The sequence below is a fragment of the Coregonus clupeaformis genome, unplaced genomic scaffold, assembly GCF_020615455.1.
Source record: "Coregonus clupeaformis isolate EN_2021a unplaced genomic scaffold, ASM2061545v1 scaf1036, whole genome shotgun sequence".
Taxonomy (NCBI): domain Eukaryota; kingdom Metazoa; phylum Chordata; class Actinopteri; order Salmoniformes; family Salmonidae; genus Coregonus; species Coregonus clupeaformis.
Window position 1 is genome coordinate 17,960 of NW_025534490.1, and position 17,521 is coordinate 35,480.

Below are 17,521 nucleotides of genomic sequence, written 5' to 3' on the forward strand. Positions count from 1 at the left end.
ATACCAAAACAACATTTATGTATACTTGTAGAAAACATTCTTGAAAATTTGTTAGAATTGAACATTTGCATCAAATAAAGTTATTTTAAAGTTATTTTTAATAGACAAAATAGAAATAGTAAGAACTGGTTCCAATAATTATCATATAAAAACTACTTTTCCATCTAATCAAGCAAAAAGGGGCTTTTGATTATGGGTACTTGAGATTGCATAAACACGATGAAAGGTGAAGCAATGATTTTAAAATAATTAGGATTGAAAAAGTTATATCCATTTAGAAGGTTATGGACTGGGTCTTTCCTTCGGACCTGTTTAGTCTGAAAAACATTTTAAACATATTTTTCTCTGATTAGATTGTTTTTTGTAATGTTTTCCAAGTACCAGCTTTGACCAAACTCTCATGTAGTGACCTGTGAGAGGATAGTTAATAATAATAATTACAGTAAAGAACTTAATCAGTTAGCAGGAGGTGGAGTGGTGATTTAAATAGCTCTTCTTGATCATTAAAATCGGCCAAAACAAATAATGTGGGGGCAGAAAAATGTTATAAAAAAATAACAAATGAAAATTTTTTTAAAAACACACTGTATGTCCCAATGTACATGAAGTTCTGGCTGGGGAAAAATAATGGGGATAATTCGATGCTGAAATGTAGAGTAGGTACTCGTCTCCCAGTCTATCGTAACACACACAATATTTATGTAGTAATAATATATATGCCATTTAGCAGATGCTTTTATCCGGTGACATAAATGCAAGCAAATCTAAAGTGATTTACATATGGGTAGTCCTGAGATCCATCGTGAAATGCTCTACCAACTGAGCAACATAGGACACAGCATACTAAACACAATGCACCCCAGTTACCTACCTGCCATCCAATGTAATGATGTGTGGATCAGATCAGGAAATAGCAGCTTGCAGTGGGAACATCTTGAACTGTGACCTGTAGAGGTATGAAGAACAAAACTTTGCGTGACCCACTCACAATTTCGTGCTGATTAAAGTATAGGCAACAGCACATTCTGTAGCTTTCATGTGTGTGTGTGTGTGTGTGTGTGTGTGTGTGTGTGTGTGTGTGTGTGTGTGTGTGTGTGTGTGTGTGTGTGTGTCTGTGTGTGTGTGTGTGTGTCTGTGTTTTTGAATAACAGGCGAAATGCTTTCATGTCTCACTGGCTTAAACACTAAACACAGATGTGCCAACCCTGACTATGAAGCTGAGGATGACACAACGCAGAAGATCAGAAGGTTAGAAGGGACTACTTGGTTTTGCTACATGAATGTCAGATTTAGATTTCAACAAAAGAGTGGAAAACTGCATTGGAAAAGCAGTGTTAGTGATTTGTCGTTGGTTCATAACAGTCTTCTCTTTAACCATGTAAACACCATGGTGCTATGTCATGCAGACATTTACTGCAGTTATGTTAGTGTTATAAGCATCTGTTCTGAGGCTTATGGCTACATTTTTCTCTCTGAACTTTAGTGGGGTGGGGCTACTGTGTCAGGCTCAAGTGCAAAAAAGAGAATTAAAATATTGAGTGTTCTAATTCCTAAGTTCTAATTATGTTGTGTATTCTAATGTATTCTAATTCTATAGGTCTCCCGGTCGGACCTTGAGGGTACTGGGCTGCTATCCACTCCTCAGAGGCGCGGTGCGTCAGAGCGTGGCGTAGCACTGAGAGGCTGAAGCGGGCCGTCGCCCAGGTGAAGTCTGTGGTGAGGTGAGCTGGCCCAGGCACTGGCTCCTGACTGCCCAGGCTGCAGTAGGCTGCAGCTCCACACCTGGCACCCAGGTTGACAGGGCCATGTTTAGGAGCCTTCACGCTGGGACCCAGGCTGTCTGGGAGGGCAACAGGACACATAACAGGGTCTGGTTAGTAAATAACCCCACAGAGCCGCAAGACAGCTAACCTGAATACAGAAATCGATTCCTAGCCCCTAGATCTGTGAAAGGATTAGATGGGTGTAAACAAACAGGAAGTAATCACATGTTGAGTCTCTTGGTTTTAAACATAAGTTGCCTAGTACAGTAAGCACTGGCTCATACAGAGATGACAATCATGGAAATTAGGCTATTCTAATTCTTACCTGAAGGTCACGGACGCTCAAGAGAGTGAGAGGACTCCACATAGTCGGCGTGCTCTGTCCCGTAACAGGGATAGAGCACTGTACTGTGGATAGCTGCAGCATGCTCTTTACCGTCCTCCATAATCTGCAGCACATCTGGAACAAACTGCAGGGGAGAGAGAGAGAGTACAGACACGGTTCCTGGACTGTACAGAGCAATATTAATTTAATTTACAGCACGCGATGCAGTTCAGAAGGAGTTTAATGCTCCGCAATGGATTATATGAGTGCAGAGGTCAACCAACAACCATCTTTTGGTACATTGTATCAGTCATGATGGTTTACCTTAATTTCAGCATAGAAGCTCTCACTCTTTGGCCCGGGGTGTCCATTGGAATTTGCAGGAGCGATGGAAACACTGCAGGAGGCTGCAAAATAATGGTACATTAATAATGGCCTGGTCGCCATATCAAGCGTTCACGAAGCCAGTCCTGCGACAGAGCTGTCTATGACACAAATGAAGCGGCATAATATTTTCCCTTAAAAAAAGCATAAGGCTTAGGGTCGTGGCGGCCTTTCTAATTTGTTTTGGCTTGTATATATAATTCATCCAAACATTTCACTGAGTCTGCCTATTGCGTGGGCTACATGAGCAATGTGTTAGGGCTGGAGCCGTTTATTGTGTTTAAGTCAATCTTCGAGTGGGCCCTGATCTAGCCCAGCAGTGAGATCAGCATGTGGGGAACAGAGCCTGTTAGTGTGGCCTGCCCTGCACTGCACAGCTTGTCATGGATATACACAACTAGTACCATACGTAGCATCCATCTTTACATGGCTTCACATGGCAGGGATACCATGGTAATTTAGCAGACAAACCACTAATACAGTAATTGCTATCTTAAGTTTCAAGTTTTATTAGTTGCATACAGGATACACATGGTATACACCATCCAACGAGCTTACTTGCAGGTCCTTCTCGAAAAATGCAACAACAGTAAGAAATAATAAAATATAAGAATATGAACATAAAGTCAATGGCAGTAGAATATAATAAACATTTGAGCATAAAGTATAATACAGGAAGGCACAATTTATCGTCCAATATTTTACGTGTATCAGGAAGGGGGATTGGTGGGCAAGTGTTTAAATTGTGCAGTATTAACAATAGTAAATAACAGTCTGGTGGAGCAGTTGTGATGTGTGTGTTGCATAAATGTACATTGCATTACATTTCGTCATTTAGCAAACGGCCTATCCAAAGCGACCCACAAATTGGTGCATTCTACCTTACTGTGATGGAATAACCACTTTACAATATGTTTTTTTTGTGGTTTTTTTGGTGGGTGGGGTAAAGAAAGTAGAGTGGGATTACATCCTCCAGTATTCCTTACAAAGAGGTGGGGTTTTTCAAGTATGTGTGTGTAACAGTTGGTGGTCAGGAGTCTGAACCCTTTGGAGTTAGCACTGGTGTGAGGCAAGGTGTGCGCGGTCCTATTCAATGTCTTCCTCTGTGTCACAACCTCCTGCACAAGGACATGGAAACAGAGTGGGAGTGACCCTGGACCGTCAGATTGAGCGGGAACCTCTTCAACATTAAGAGGCTCCAAGCTGCCGGCTCAATCTGAGCGACGTTCTTGAGCTCCAGTATGCGGATGATTGCGCTCTTATGTTTGCGCCCAGAAGCTGTAACAAGCCATGCTCACAGCAACTGTGGAGCATACAGCAGAATCAGGCTGTCATAATAACATACCAAAAACAGAGATCTATGTCAGTGTGATCTGACCCTCCAACTGAAACATGCACATTCTCCATCTCAGAATCCTCACTGTACATTGTACACCTCTAAATATCTTGGAAACAACAGCAACCTGCTACAAAGTTGCAGTCACCCAGGCAGTGTGTATCCTACACTCCTTTTATGGAGTGTGGTAAAATGGACAGTCTACAGGCAACAGTTAAAACAACTGGGTCTTTTTCATAAAATGCCTCCAACGCATTTTGAAAGTGACCTAGCAGGACCGTGTTCCCACCTCAGAGATCCTACAGAAGACCAACTGCAGGAGCATTGGGCGTCCCATCACACACCACCAGCCCAGATGGCTCCAGTCATGCCATCCGGATGCCAGAGATCGCCTGCCGCAAAAGATGCTGTACGGACAGCTACAACTGGGCCGTCGCTCAGCAGGTAGGCAGAAAAAAGCGGATAAAGGACCAACTGAAGACATCACTAAAGAAATGTAGGATAAACCCTGCCTCCTCGAGACTGTTGCTGCGGACCGTTCCACCTGAGCGCGGCCTATGCCATCTAGGAGTGACCATGCGGCACCGGCCTCAGGATGAGTCTTTGTATTGCTCCTGTCTGTGGCAGACAGTGTACAGCCGCATCGGATTATACTGTAAAAGCCATCAGCGAAACCACAAGCAGTAGTTAAGTCATCATCGGATACGATGGACTACCTTAAGCAAGTAAGTGTCGTGGATGTGTGGGTGTGTGTGTGTGGGTGGGTGCATGTGTGCTAAGGTGTAGGAGGAGTCAGAGCAGGTGGTCAGTCAATTCAATTGTTCAGCAGTCTTTAATAGGTGGCTTGTAGATAGAAACTGTCTCTTAGTCTATTGTCCACTGGCTATCATAAGTTGAATGCACCAATTTGTAAGTCGCTCTGGATAAGAGCATCTGCTAAATGATATAAATGTATCAGACCTCATGCTCGATACTATCTGCGAAAGTAGGTAAGTGAGGAAGGAGAACAGCTCGTGGCTGGGGTGATGGGAGTCCTTGATGATGCTGCGGGACTTCCTCAGGCACCGTTTCTTGTAGATGTCCTGGATGGGTGGTAACATGGTGATGTACTGGGCCTTCTTCATCACCCGCTGGAGACCCCTTCTGAGGTCATGGACAAGAGCAATTCCCGCACCCAGACTGTGATGCAACCGGTCAGGATACTTTCTCAATGGTGCAACGGTAGGTTTTGGAGAGGACCTGGGAGTACGTGCCCAGTTCTTGGCCGCCTTAGAAAGTAGAGGCGCTGTTGCGCCCGCTTGACAACAGTGGTGTGGATTGTGGACACGGAGGAACCCAAAACTGCTGACTCTCTCTACTGTAAGTCCCGTTGATGTGGATCGGGCATGTTCCTCCTCTCTGCTTCCTGAAGTCAGCAATCAACTCCTTTTTTGTTTTTGCTGATGTTGAGGAGAAGTTGTTTTCCTGGCACCACAATGCAGGTCACTTACCCTCTCCTAGGCTGACTCATCATTGTTGGTTAGGCCTACAACCGTGGTGTCATCAGCAAAATTGAGATCATGCAAAATCATGCAGTCATGGGTGAACAGGAGGCAACCCAGAGGGCTGAGGACACACCCCTTGAGGCCTCTGTATTAAGAGTCAGTGTGGAGGAGGTATTGTTGCCAATCCTCACAGCCTGTAGTCTGCCCTTCCAGAAGTTCAGGATCCAGTTGCAGAGGTAGTGTCCAGACCCAGGGCTCTGAGCGTGTCGAGCTTGGAGGAACAATAGTGTTGAATGCTGGTGTAGTCAATGAACAGCATTCTCACATGGTCTTCTCTAGTCCAAATGTCTTAGGGCCGTGTGAATGGCGATGGAAATGGCATCTTCCATGGATCTGTTGGAAGCGGTAGACAAATTGGAGTGAGTCCAGTATGCCTGGCATGCTGGCCTTGATGTGGGCCATGACCAGCCTCTCGAAACACTTCATTATGACAGGAGTGAGTGAGAAAGAGCGATAGTCATTTTGGCATATCACCTTGATTTTCTTGAGCACTGGGACTATGGTGGTCTCCTTGATGCAGAGTGGGGACTACAGCTTGGGACAGGGACAGAGTTGAAAGAAGACTAATATCTAATATCTGTGTTGAAGAAGAGCCTCAATACAACAGACAGTGCATAGAAAGCATTTGATGGGAATCATGAAAGAGTCCTCCCAGCAATAAAAAAGTAAGACAGACCAGCCCCTACACTGAATCTGATTCAGCCCTCTTCCCCTTGCATGCCCTCCTTTCTCTTTCCTGACAATCTGACACACTTTCTTCTATCCTGTTTTTCTACATGTTGAACTCAGTCAGAAAGGTCCAAGAGGTCAACCCAGGATCCATTGGTTAAGCCACCAAGGATGGTCAACCCCCATCACACAAACACACGCAAGCTCACACACGACACACACACACAAACACACACACAAAACAAACACACACATCCACACACACACGTCTATTTAGACATTTTTACCGTCTCCCCCAGTCTGAAGTGGACTCCGTCCATCTCCACCAATGAGAAGGTCTTCATGATAGAATCTTTCCTGATCTCCACCTTCATATTGGATGCCAGGTGTCAGGCCCAGCGCAGGCTGGCAAAGGGAGTCCCGAGGCCTTCCACCCCACTGAAGGTGCATCGCAGGTGGACACTGCTACCCACCAGCTCTGGGGTGATCACAGGCTTGGAGGATAATGCAGGGAGACTTGCTGAGCAAAGGGGAAAGATGAGGATAGACAAAAGCTGATATCAATAAAAATTACGATAAATGTGAATAACATTTCTTTGTGCTTGTTTTGGTTGTTTACCTTTGCAGCGCCCATTGACTTCCACCTCACCCAGTGGGCATAATTTAGGTCAAATTCTGATATGACTAAAAACAAGAAAAAATACAGTTAGACTTTTATTTTTTTTATTTCCTCAATTCCACTGTGTACTTTGGAGCCGGAAGTGAACTTGAACAGAGCAGCAGACATATCCTGAAGGCTAATAACAAATTCCCAATTCCAGCCAAGCAGTCACCCAGACATCCCATCACACCAAACTGACAGTGAGTCTCTAATTCTAATTCACCTTTTGGCACAATATCCCATACACCCTGGGTAGGTTGCAGGTAGTACAGGAGAAACTCTCCCCACAGTTGCGTACTGAGATGGGGATGCGGAAGAGGCAGCAGTCCTTGGTGCTCCGTGGAAGAACTGCCAGGTGGCGCAGGCCGAGAGCTGGCGGACCTCCCGGGCGGGAACAGCGAGCTATCAGTCAGAGACAGCCACACAGGCGCCTGGGTACCACATCTGTTCATCTGGAGAGAGGACATTCAAAAAGCATCTCCAGAGTAAGTGCTGGTCTAGGATCAGTTTTGCCTTTTAAATCGTAATGGATATGAGGGGACCTGATCTAGATCAAACTCCTACTCTGAGATGCTATTAAACTTCCACCTGCTCTGTAGCCTCATTATACAGTTTACACTCCAACTTTTCACTGTCAACAAAAATCTAACAAAGCAAAAACTAAACACAGCTGTATTGAATGAGGTCAGAGTTGTATGGATTCATTTACATGGAAATTATGACTTGCATTGGTAACTACAGTTTGGATGTTTATAGAGAGAGAATAATCCTTATAATTCTCATAATACACCATGTTTAAAATATTGGATGCACAACATGTTTCTCATGAGAAACCATGATTAAGTACAATATCTCCTGTAGTCGACAAAGTAATTCATAGCTCGCTTCCACTGTGAAGAGTTAATAACTTTGCCTGTATCATTTTAAAATGAGTAAATAAAACATGCCCTACAATGAAGCCTTGTGGAAACCCTTTACATACTAGGGGCAAGATGGCATGGTTTAACAGCTAAAACAACTTCCACACAGCTGGTGGGCATCTCTGACTTGTTTTTATTGTGCTGAAGCGGTACCATCCTTGGGGAGAGGAGTGATCGCAGATCAGGTCCTGTATAGCAGTGTTCTGCAGGTCACTGGAGTCAAAGTCCACGCTCGTCCCGGGTTCCTCAACGTGCGGTAACCTCCCCGGGTAGCACTCTGGAGCTGGGGAGACAAAGGGATGAGAAGGTTAGTAGAAAACACCTTACATTCACAAGACACGTTTTATTTTTGAAGGCAGATGTATTTGGAACATAGGGTGTCATTCTGGGTAGTTACTGAGATGTCAACCTGAACTGTGGAGGAGGATGGGAGGATAGGGAGGAGCGGGGCATGGTAGCAAAAACAGTTTGATAAAAAATGTAATTCCAGTGGCTCTATAACTTCAGTCAGTTCATTAAAGGTGGAGCTGAGTTAATTTGTGTAACCTTCAGAAGGAGAGATAGGAGGATATATTCAAACAGGTTAAAATAACACATTCATCTACCTAACTCCCCTCCTTTTTAAACTCTCCCCTGGAGGGTTAGACAATAAAACCAGCGATCCATGACAGGGTCTGAACATAGCTCGCAGCTAAAGGCTAAAAATGGAAAGAAAAGGACTTCAAAATCAGACCTCTCACATCCCATGTCTATTCAAGTAATAGAGAACCTGCACCAATCTCACACTTCCCCGTCTGTAAGTGAAAATGGGTCAAAGCGACTTGACTTTAGGATATCAGTCAGGCTATGACAGAGGAATAGAAGGACCCTTACTGTGTGTCTATCTATTCACAGAACATCCTACTTAAATCCTACCTTGGTGACTATATTATGAAATCTATTCTATATATCTTAAAGGCGTCTTGCTCTACGTGTTCACTATGATGTTGAATTATCAATTACAAAACATGGCATGTTCCAAATATCTTACAGTACCCCCAAATTATGCTACATATTTCGTATCATTTGGATGCAGCAACGGTCTGCCCCTCTGGGCTAATGATGAAGATTTGTCCTGGGCTAGGGAATTCCCTAGAGACTATTTATGAGAGTTACCTTCCTACCACTCTGTAAACTCTGAAAGTAAGGCCAATTTGACTAGGGTTGGCAACAGCAACAGCCGGTCACCACTTTGTCTCGTCTCCTCTTAAAAACATAATTGTTGGAAAACCTTTGACCTTAGTGCTTGGAAAGTCAGGTTCCCAGACACAGACACAGACAAAGGTGTATGTATACCAGAGAGACCAAGAGGATTTGTAAAAATACAACACATGCTCTCAAATTTGGGCTGACAAGGAAATATAACACATTTTCAGTCGTCCCTCTGGACTCTGTTGAAGACAGATACTTGGCCCCTGGGGCAAAATGAATTAGACACCCCTACTGTATAAGTAACTTGTTTGGATGGAATAAATTAAGACTTCATCCAAAATGGCACCCTTTTCCCTACATAGTGCATTACTTTTGACCAGAGCCCTACGAACATTATATAGGGGAACAGGGTGGCATTTGAAACCTGAACTAGGTGGCACACAACAACAGGCTCCCCAGCAGGAGTGTGGCATCATGGGTCTGACCTATAACCCCAAGGCCTGGTGCTGCTAGTGAAAGAATGCTTTGTTGTCTCTCATGAGGAGATGGCCATCAAAGTTCATTCTCAGGGCCATTGTTTAGTGGTTTAACTGAGACTCTCTGGCTACACACACACATGCATGCACACACACACACGCACACGCACACACGTGACTCACCCACACACCGGCGTGCTGTGGTGAACTAAGACTCAGGGCCCATTCCACTGATTTATTTATTGTGACAACCCTTCTGAATTAGCAAATGACCCGCTGATTGGATGTGGGAGAGGGAGAGGAAACATCAAGGAACTAGGTACCTACTTTCCCTATTGGTATAACTACTAGTCCCCTGCACTGTAAACCTCAGCGTGCTGTCATTACTCAAAACCTTTGGGAAACCTGTTGCACTCAAAGAAATGCTTCAGGATTTTGGCAAGGAGGCCCTTTATCTACTTCGCCAGAGTCAGATGAACTCATGGATACCCATTTTATGTATCCTACATTAAGAGCAGCAGTTTAAAGGAAGTTGCTAACTAGCGCTAGCGCAGTACACTAACTAGCGTTAGCAAAAATTACTGGAAGTCTATGGTATCTGCTAGCATTCTAGCAGATACTTACAGACTTTCCAGTCAATGTGCTAACGCTAGGGACTACATCTAACTTCATTCATATTTGGCACAGAGGCAAGAAAAATTGTATTCAAAGTTCATCTGACTCTGGGGAAGTAGATAAAAGGCCTCATTGCCAAAATCACGAAGTATCGCTTTAATATATATGAGTACAGTCACTTAAAGTGATTTTGAAGTCATTACTCAAACTGACAGTAGCGGTGTGTGGGTAAAACCACTGGGGAAGCTACGTAAACCAGGAAAAAAGCCATATTACAACCTACAGTACCAGTCAAAAGTTTGGACACACCTACTCATTCAAAGAATTTTCTTGAATTTTACATCAAACTATGAAATAACACATATGGAATCATGTAGTAACCAAAAAAAGTGTTAAACAAATCAAAATCTATTTTAAATTTGAGATTCTTCAAAGTAGCCACCCTTTGCCTTGATGACAGCTTTGCACACTCTTTGCATTCTCTCAAGCAGCTTCATGGGGTAGTCACCTGGAATGCATTTCAGTTAACAGGTGTGCCTTCTTAAAAGTTAATTTATGGAATTTCTTTCCCTTCTTAATGCGTTTGAGGCCAATCAGTTGTGTTGTGACAAGGTAAATTGGTATGCAGATTTAGCCTATTTGGTGGAAGACCATGTCCAAGATAAAGCAAAGCAGTGCGATAAAAAACAACAACAACCCAGAGTTACATGGGATAAAACAAAACATACAGTCAATAACAAAATAGAAAATATATATACAGTGTGTGCAAATGTAGTAAATTATGGAGTAAGGCAATAAATATAACATAATGCAAAATAATTACAATTTAGTATTAACACTGGAATGATAGAAGTGCAGAAGATGATGTGCAAATAGAGATGCTGGGGTGCAAATGAGCAAAATAAATAACAATATGAGGATGAGGTAGTTAGGTGGGCTAATTACAGATGGGCTGTGTGACAGGTGCTGTGATCGGTAAGCTACTCCTGACAACTGATGCTTAAAGTTAGTAGAGGAGATAAGAGTCTCCAGCTTCAGAGATTTTTGCAGTTAATTCTAGTCATTAGCAGCAGGGAACTGGAAGGAATGGCCAAAGTGTTGGCACAGGGATGACCAGTGAGATATACCTGCTGGGCGCATATTACAGCGTGGGCGTTGCTATGGTGACCAATGAGCTTAGATGGGCAGGGATTTGCCTAGCAGTGATTTATAGATGACCTGGAGCCAGTGGGTTTGGCGACGAATATGTAGTGAGGGCCAGCCAGCGGAGAGGTCACAATGGTAGGTAGTATATGGGGCTTTGGTGACAAAGCGGATGGCACTACATCCAATTTGCTGAGTAGAGTGTTGGAGGCTATTTTGTAAATGACATCGCGAAGTCGAGATCGGTAGGATAGTCAGTTTTACGAGGAGGCATGTTTGGCAGCATGAGTGAAGGATGCTTTGTTTCTGCACGAAATAGGAAGCCGATTCTAGATTTAACTTTGGATTGGAGATGCTTAATGTGAGTCTGGAAGGAGGATTTACGGTCTAACCTGACACCTAGGTATTTGTAGTTGTCCACATATTCTAAGTCAGACCCGCCGAGTAGTGATTCTAGTCGGGCAGGCGGGTGCAAGCAGCGTTGATTGAAGAGCATGCATTTAGTTTTACTAGCGTTTAAGGCAGTTGGAGGCTACGAGAGGAGTGTTGTATGGCACTGAAGCACGTTTGGAGGTTTGTTAACACAGTGTCCAATGAAGGGCCAGATGTATACAAAATGGTGTATGCGTCTGCATAGAGGTGGATCTGAGAGTCACCAGCAGCAAGAGCGACATCATTGATATACACAGAGAATAGAGTCGGCCAGGAATTGAACCCTGTGGCACCCCATATGAAACTGCCAGAGGTCAGACAACAGGCCCTCCGATTTGTTACATTGAACCTATCTGAGTTGGTGAACCAGGCGAGGAGTCATTTGAGAAACCAAGGCTATTTAGTCTGCCAATAAGAATGCGGTGATTGACAGAGTCGAAAGCCTTGGCCAGGTCGATGAAGACAGCTGCACAGTACTGTCTTTTCGATCATGGTTATAATATCGTTTTAGGACCTTTAGCGTGGCTGAGGTGCACCCATGACCAGCTCGGAAACCAGATTGCATAGCGGAGAAGGTACGGTGGGATTGAAATGGACGTGATCTGTTTTATTAGAGTGGCTTTCAAATACTTTTGAAAGGCAGGGCAGGAATGGATATAGGCCTGTAACAGTTTGGATCTAGAGTGTCACTTTGAGAGAGGATGACACGGCAGCTTTCCAATCTCTGGGGATCTCAGATGATCGAAAGAGAGGTTGAACAGGCTAGTAATAGGGGTTGCTACAATTTCGGCAGCTAATTTTAGAAAGAAAGGGTCCAGATTGTCTAGCCCAGCTGATTTGTAGGGAGTCCAGATTTTGCAGCTCTTTCCAGAACATCAGCTATCTGAATTAGGTGAATGAAAGGAAGCTGGGGTGGGGGGAGTTTGGGGGGCATGGGCAAATTCCAGGGTGGGGAGTGGGGGAGGCTGGTGGCAGGGTAGGGGTAGCCAGGTGGAAAGCATGGCCAGCCGTGACAAAATGCTTATTGAAATTCTGCGATTATCGTTGATTTATCGGTGGTGACAGTGTTCCTAGCCTCAGTGCAGTGGGCAGCTGGGAGGAGGTGCTCTTATTCTCCATGGGTTTACAGTGTCCCAAAACCTTTTGGAGTTATTGCTACAGGATGCACATTTCTGTTTGAAAAAGCTAGCCTTTGCTTTCCTAACTGATTAGGTATATTGGTTGCTGACTTCCCTGAAAGGTTGCATATTGCGGGGGCTGTTTGATGCTAATGCAGTACGCCACAGGATGTTTTTGTGCTGGTCAAGGGCAGTCAAGTCTGGGGTGAACCAGGGCTATATCTGTTCTTAGTTCTGAATTTTGAATGGGGGCATGCTTATTTAAGATGGAGAGGAAAGCACTTTTAAAGAACAACCAGGCATCCTCTACTGACGGAATGAGGTCAATATCCATCCAGGATACCGGGCAAGTCAATTAGAAAGTCCTGCTCGCTGAAGCATTTAATGTTTGGCAGTGATGAGGGTGAGTCATTTGACCGCGGACCCATTTCGGACGCAGGCAATGAGGCAGTATTCGCTGAGATCCTGGTTGAAGACAGCGAGAGGTGTATTTAGAGGGTCCATTAGTCAGGATGATATCTATGAGGTGCCCATGTTTACGGATTTAGGGTTGTACCTGGTAGGTTCCTTGATCATTTGTGTGAGATTGAGGGCATCTAGTTTAAATTGTAGGACTGCCGGAGGTGTTAAGCATATCCCAGTTTAGGTTACCAAGCAGTGACGAACTCTGAGAAAGGATAGATGGGGGCAATCAATTCACATATGGTGTTCAGAGGCAGAGCTGGGGGGCTGATGGGGTCTGGCAAGCGGCACAGTGATAGACTTATTTCTGGAGAGGTGGATTTTGAAGTAGAAGCTCAAACTGTTTGGGCACAGACCTGGATAGTATGATAGAGCTCTGCAGGCTATCTCTACAGTAGATTGCAACTCCGCCCCCTTTGGCAGTTCTATCTAGACAGAAAATGTTGTATGATTAAGGGATGGACATTTCCAGAGTTTTTGGTGATCTTCCTAAGCCAGGATTCAAACAATGCTAGAACATTAGGGTTGGCGGAGTGTGCGCAGTGAGTAACTCAAACTTGGAGGCTTCTGATGTTAACATGCAAAAAACCAAGGCTTTACGGTTACAAAAGTCAGCACATGATAGCGCTTGGGGTAGGAGTGATACTGGGGGCTACAGGGCCTGGGTTAGCCTCTACATCACCAGAGGAACAGAGGAGGAGTAGAATAAGGATACGGCTAAAGGCTTTAAGAACTGGTCTTCTAGTCGTTGGGTACAGAGAATAAAAGGGCAGATTTCGGGCGTTGTAGAATAGATTCAGGGCATTATGTACAGACAAGGATGTGGAAGGATATGAGTACAGTGGAGGTAAACCTAGAGTGTTGGGTAGCGATGAAAGAGATAACATCACTGTAGGCACCGGTCAGACGGTCTCGGCGTGTATGGGAAATTGGAACAGGAGCTCTCTGAGGCTGGTTGAGCGGTACTGGGGACTCTACAGTGAAATTATATAATAAGAACTAACCGAGACAGCAATAGGCAAGGCATATTGACATGGGAAGGCATAAAGCAATCACAGGTGTTATTCGGGAGAGCTAAGACAACAACTATTAATGACGAAAGTTTGGGCTGAGCTAAACAGATAAACAGGACAGATAAACAGGATGGGGTACCGTGTAAAGGGAACAGTTCAGCAGGCATCAGCTGTGCATCTGTGGTGATCATAAGGTCAGTGAACAGCAATAGGTGAGACCGGGGGCAGTTCGAATGGCTGCTACAGCACGAAGCGAGCAGGAAACGCGGCTGTTGATTGCGTGTTCTAGCGGGCGAGGCTTGCAGATGGATCTTCGTGATGCGTCTAGCGGGAATTCTGTTGAAACCACATCAGAGCGATTACGTCGGCAGACCGATCGTGATGGATCGGCAGGAGCTCCGTGTCGACACTAGGAGGTCCCGTCCGGTTGACAGAGAGGTAGATAGCCGGGAGATAGGCCTGGCTCAAGGCTAGCTCAAGGCTAACTGGTGCTTGCTTGAGAGACGTGGTGATTAGTTACCAACATCCATTCGGTTGCAGCTACAGGTGCGATGATCCGGTGTCAAGGTCCAGTGATTCGAAGTGATTCCAGCAGAAAATCCGATATGTTCTTGGTGTCGATAGCGTCTGTACAGACAGTACCAGACTGGCGATAGTATGAATAATGGAATCTGAACCACATTGGGTGAGGCGGGTAGCAGGAAAGTATATTTAGTTGAAGGGTGAAAAGTGTGATTGAGAAATATATATCACGAAAAGAGACAAAAAAGACCAAAAAAAACTGGCTATCATTTGGGACTATCATTTGTTTTTCAACAGGACAATGACCCAACACACCTCCAACCTGGGTAAAAGGGCTATTTGACCAAGAAGGAGAGTGGTGGAGTCTTGACATCAGATGACCTTATCACAATCACCTGACCTCAGCAATTGAGATGGTTTGGGATGAGTTGGAACGCAGAGAATGTGAAATAAAAGCAGCCAACAAGTGCTCAGCATATGTTGGAAAAAGCATTCAGAGTGAAGCTGGTTGAGAGAATAGCAAGATTGTACAAAGCTGTCATCAAGGCAAAGGATGGCTTCTTTGAAAAATCTAAAACATTAAATATATTTTGGATTACTACATGATTCCATACTATTTGTTGTTTCATAGTTTTTATGTCTTCACTATTATTCTACAATGTAGAAAATGGTAAAAAAATAAAGAAGAACTCTTGGATGAGTAGGTGTGTCCAAACATTTGTGGTACTGTATGTTGTGATATTTTGTGCTGTTTGCTCTATAAGCTATTTGTTCATACGCCACGATATACAATATAAGGCCGTGACAACAAAAAAGACAACAGTCACACAGTGGCGGAATAAATCAAATCAAATCAATCAAAATTGTATTAGTCACATACCGTATTTGGCAGATGTTATTGTGGGTGGCGAAATGCTTGTGTTCTAGCTCCAACATTGCAGTAGTATCTAACAATTCACAACAATACACACAAATCTAAAAGTAAAAGAATGGAATTAAGAAATATATAAATATTAGTACGAGCAATGTCGGAGTGGCATTGTGTAAAATACAGTAAGTCTTATGATATACATATAAAAATTAGTATAACAGTATATAAACATTTTTTTAAAGTGAGTAGTGTTCCATTATTAAAGTGACCAGTTATTCCATCTATGTCCATTGGGAAGCAGCCTCTAAGCTGCAGGGTTGAGTAACCGGGTGGTAGCTGGCTGGTGATGGCTATTTAACAGTCTGATGGCCTTGAGATAGAAGCAGTTTTCAGTCTCGGTCTCCCAGCTTTGATGCACTTTTACTGACTTCGCCTTCTGGATGATAAGCGGGAGTGAACAGGCTGGGCTCGGGGTGGTTGTTGTCCTTAATGATCTTTTGGCTGTGACATCGGGTGCTGTAGGTGTCCTGGAGGGTAGGCATTGTGCCCCCGGTGTGCGTTGGGCAGACCACACCTCTGGAGAGCCCAGCGGTTGCAGGCAGTGCAGTTGCCATTGCAGGCGGTGATGGGGGAGCCCGACAGGATGCTCTCAACTGCTCGACCAATAGCACGATTTCAGCATGTAAATCTTGGTGGGGCAAACATTATTTATATATTTTTATGCATGCCAGCAAAGCCACTACACAACATGACACAACACTAAACAATACATAAATTGCACTATACGGTGACAAACGGTGCCCACAAACTGTTAGGGCCTACATAAAGCTGTCTCACCAGTCAGAGCTCGAGTTCCCAGTTGTCTTGAACGCACTGTAGTCAGTTCCCAGTTCCAAGTTTTCAGTTGTTTTGAAGCGCTTAGAAGTCATGCTGGATTGACAGCATGGCCAATGTTGAATGTTTATCCTTTTAAGATTGGAAAAAGAGACCCTTAAATCCAGACTTGGGACCACACACCGCCTCCACTGAATAGCAGGCTAGTGATTGCTTTGCAATGCTTGCAGTTAGCTATTGATTCCTTACGACCACTCATTGTTGAATTTTCAACATTCGTTAATGTTTATGAGCACCAACGTCGTTTTTATCTATAATTTATTTTCATTATTTCCCTTCATATGACAAGTTGGAAAGGATTTGCCAGCAGATTGTTGACTTGATTCATGATGATGACTGCTAGCTTTTGCTGGCTAAGATTTTCAGAAAGTATGATGTTGACATGATCAATCCAATCAAAGCTACTGTATATATTAGTGATTTGACATCATTTTATCTGTGGCCAATGACCTTGAGCCTTGGATAGGCACTTCTAATGTAACTCTATGGCAGCACCCAAAGGCCAGTTTTCGTGTTCTACCCTTAGATTTTGTGGTGATGTAGTGTACCCATCGTGACAGAACACTGAGCCAATCACGGAGCAACTAGAGAACATTACTAACCCTTGATGATTTTTTTATTTTACAGTGATTGCAAATTGACATGTGACATGTGTTAATGCCAAAATAACATACCAAAACAGTCAACAACAAAAACAAACAGGTGGGGCTCAAAACAGATGGGCTCTGCCTCACCTGCCCTGAATTATTAGTCGCCACTGCTCTAAAATACACATATGTTTGTCCACAAAGTAAATATTGCATGTAACAAACCGTTATATCACCTGCAGCGTGGTCAAGCAGTTAATGTTTTCAACAGTTTACTAAACATGATTTATAACCACAGAGTTACATAAGTCAGCACCAGACAACAGGACCACTGCCTCCAGCTATTCTGGCACCATTTCAATTAAACATTTAAGCATCATCAAATCAACAAGCTGTAGTTAATTACATGAAAAAAATACGTAAATATACCAAAAACGATTTAGTCAATCAATGTTGCTAAATATCACGTGGCTGCTTGGTACCGATTTCTGTGTGTGTGTGTGTGTGTGTGGGCAACTAAAACCCCTTTTTGGGACTCACCCTACTTGTAGACTAGATTGAAAGACAATGCCGTTCTCCTCTCTTTCGTGTTGGC

At 43.9% G+C, this 17,521-nt stretch overlaps 1 pseudogene; it reads right to left on the reverse strand.

Moving 5' to 3' along the window:
* Positions 1-6,896: 6,896 nt before the first annotated feature.
* LOC123486155 overlaps positions 6,897-17,521 on the reverse strand; it is a 104,677-nt pseudogene continuing 94,052 nt past the window's right edge.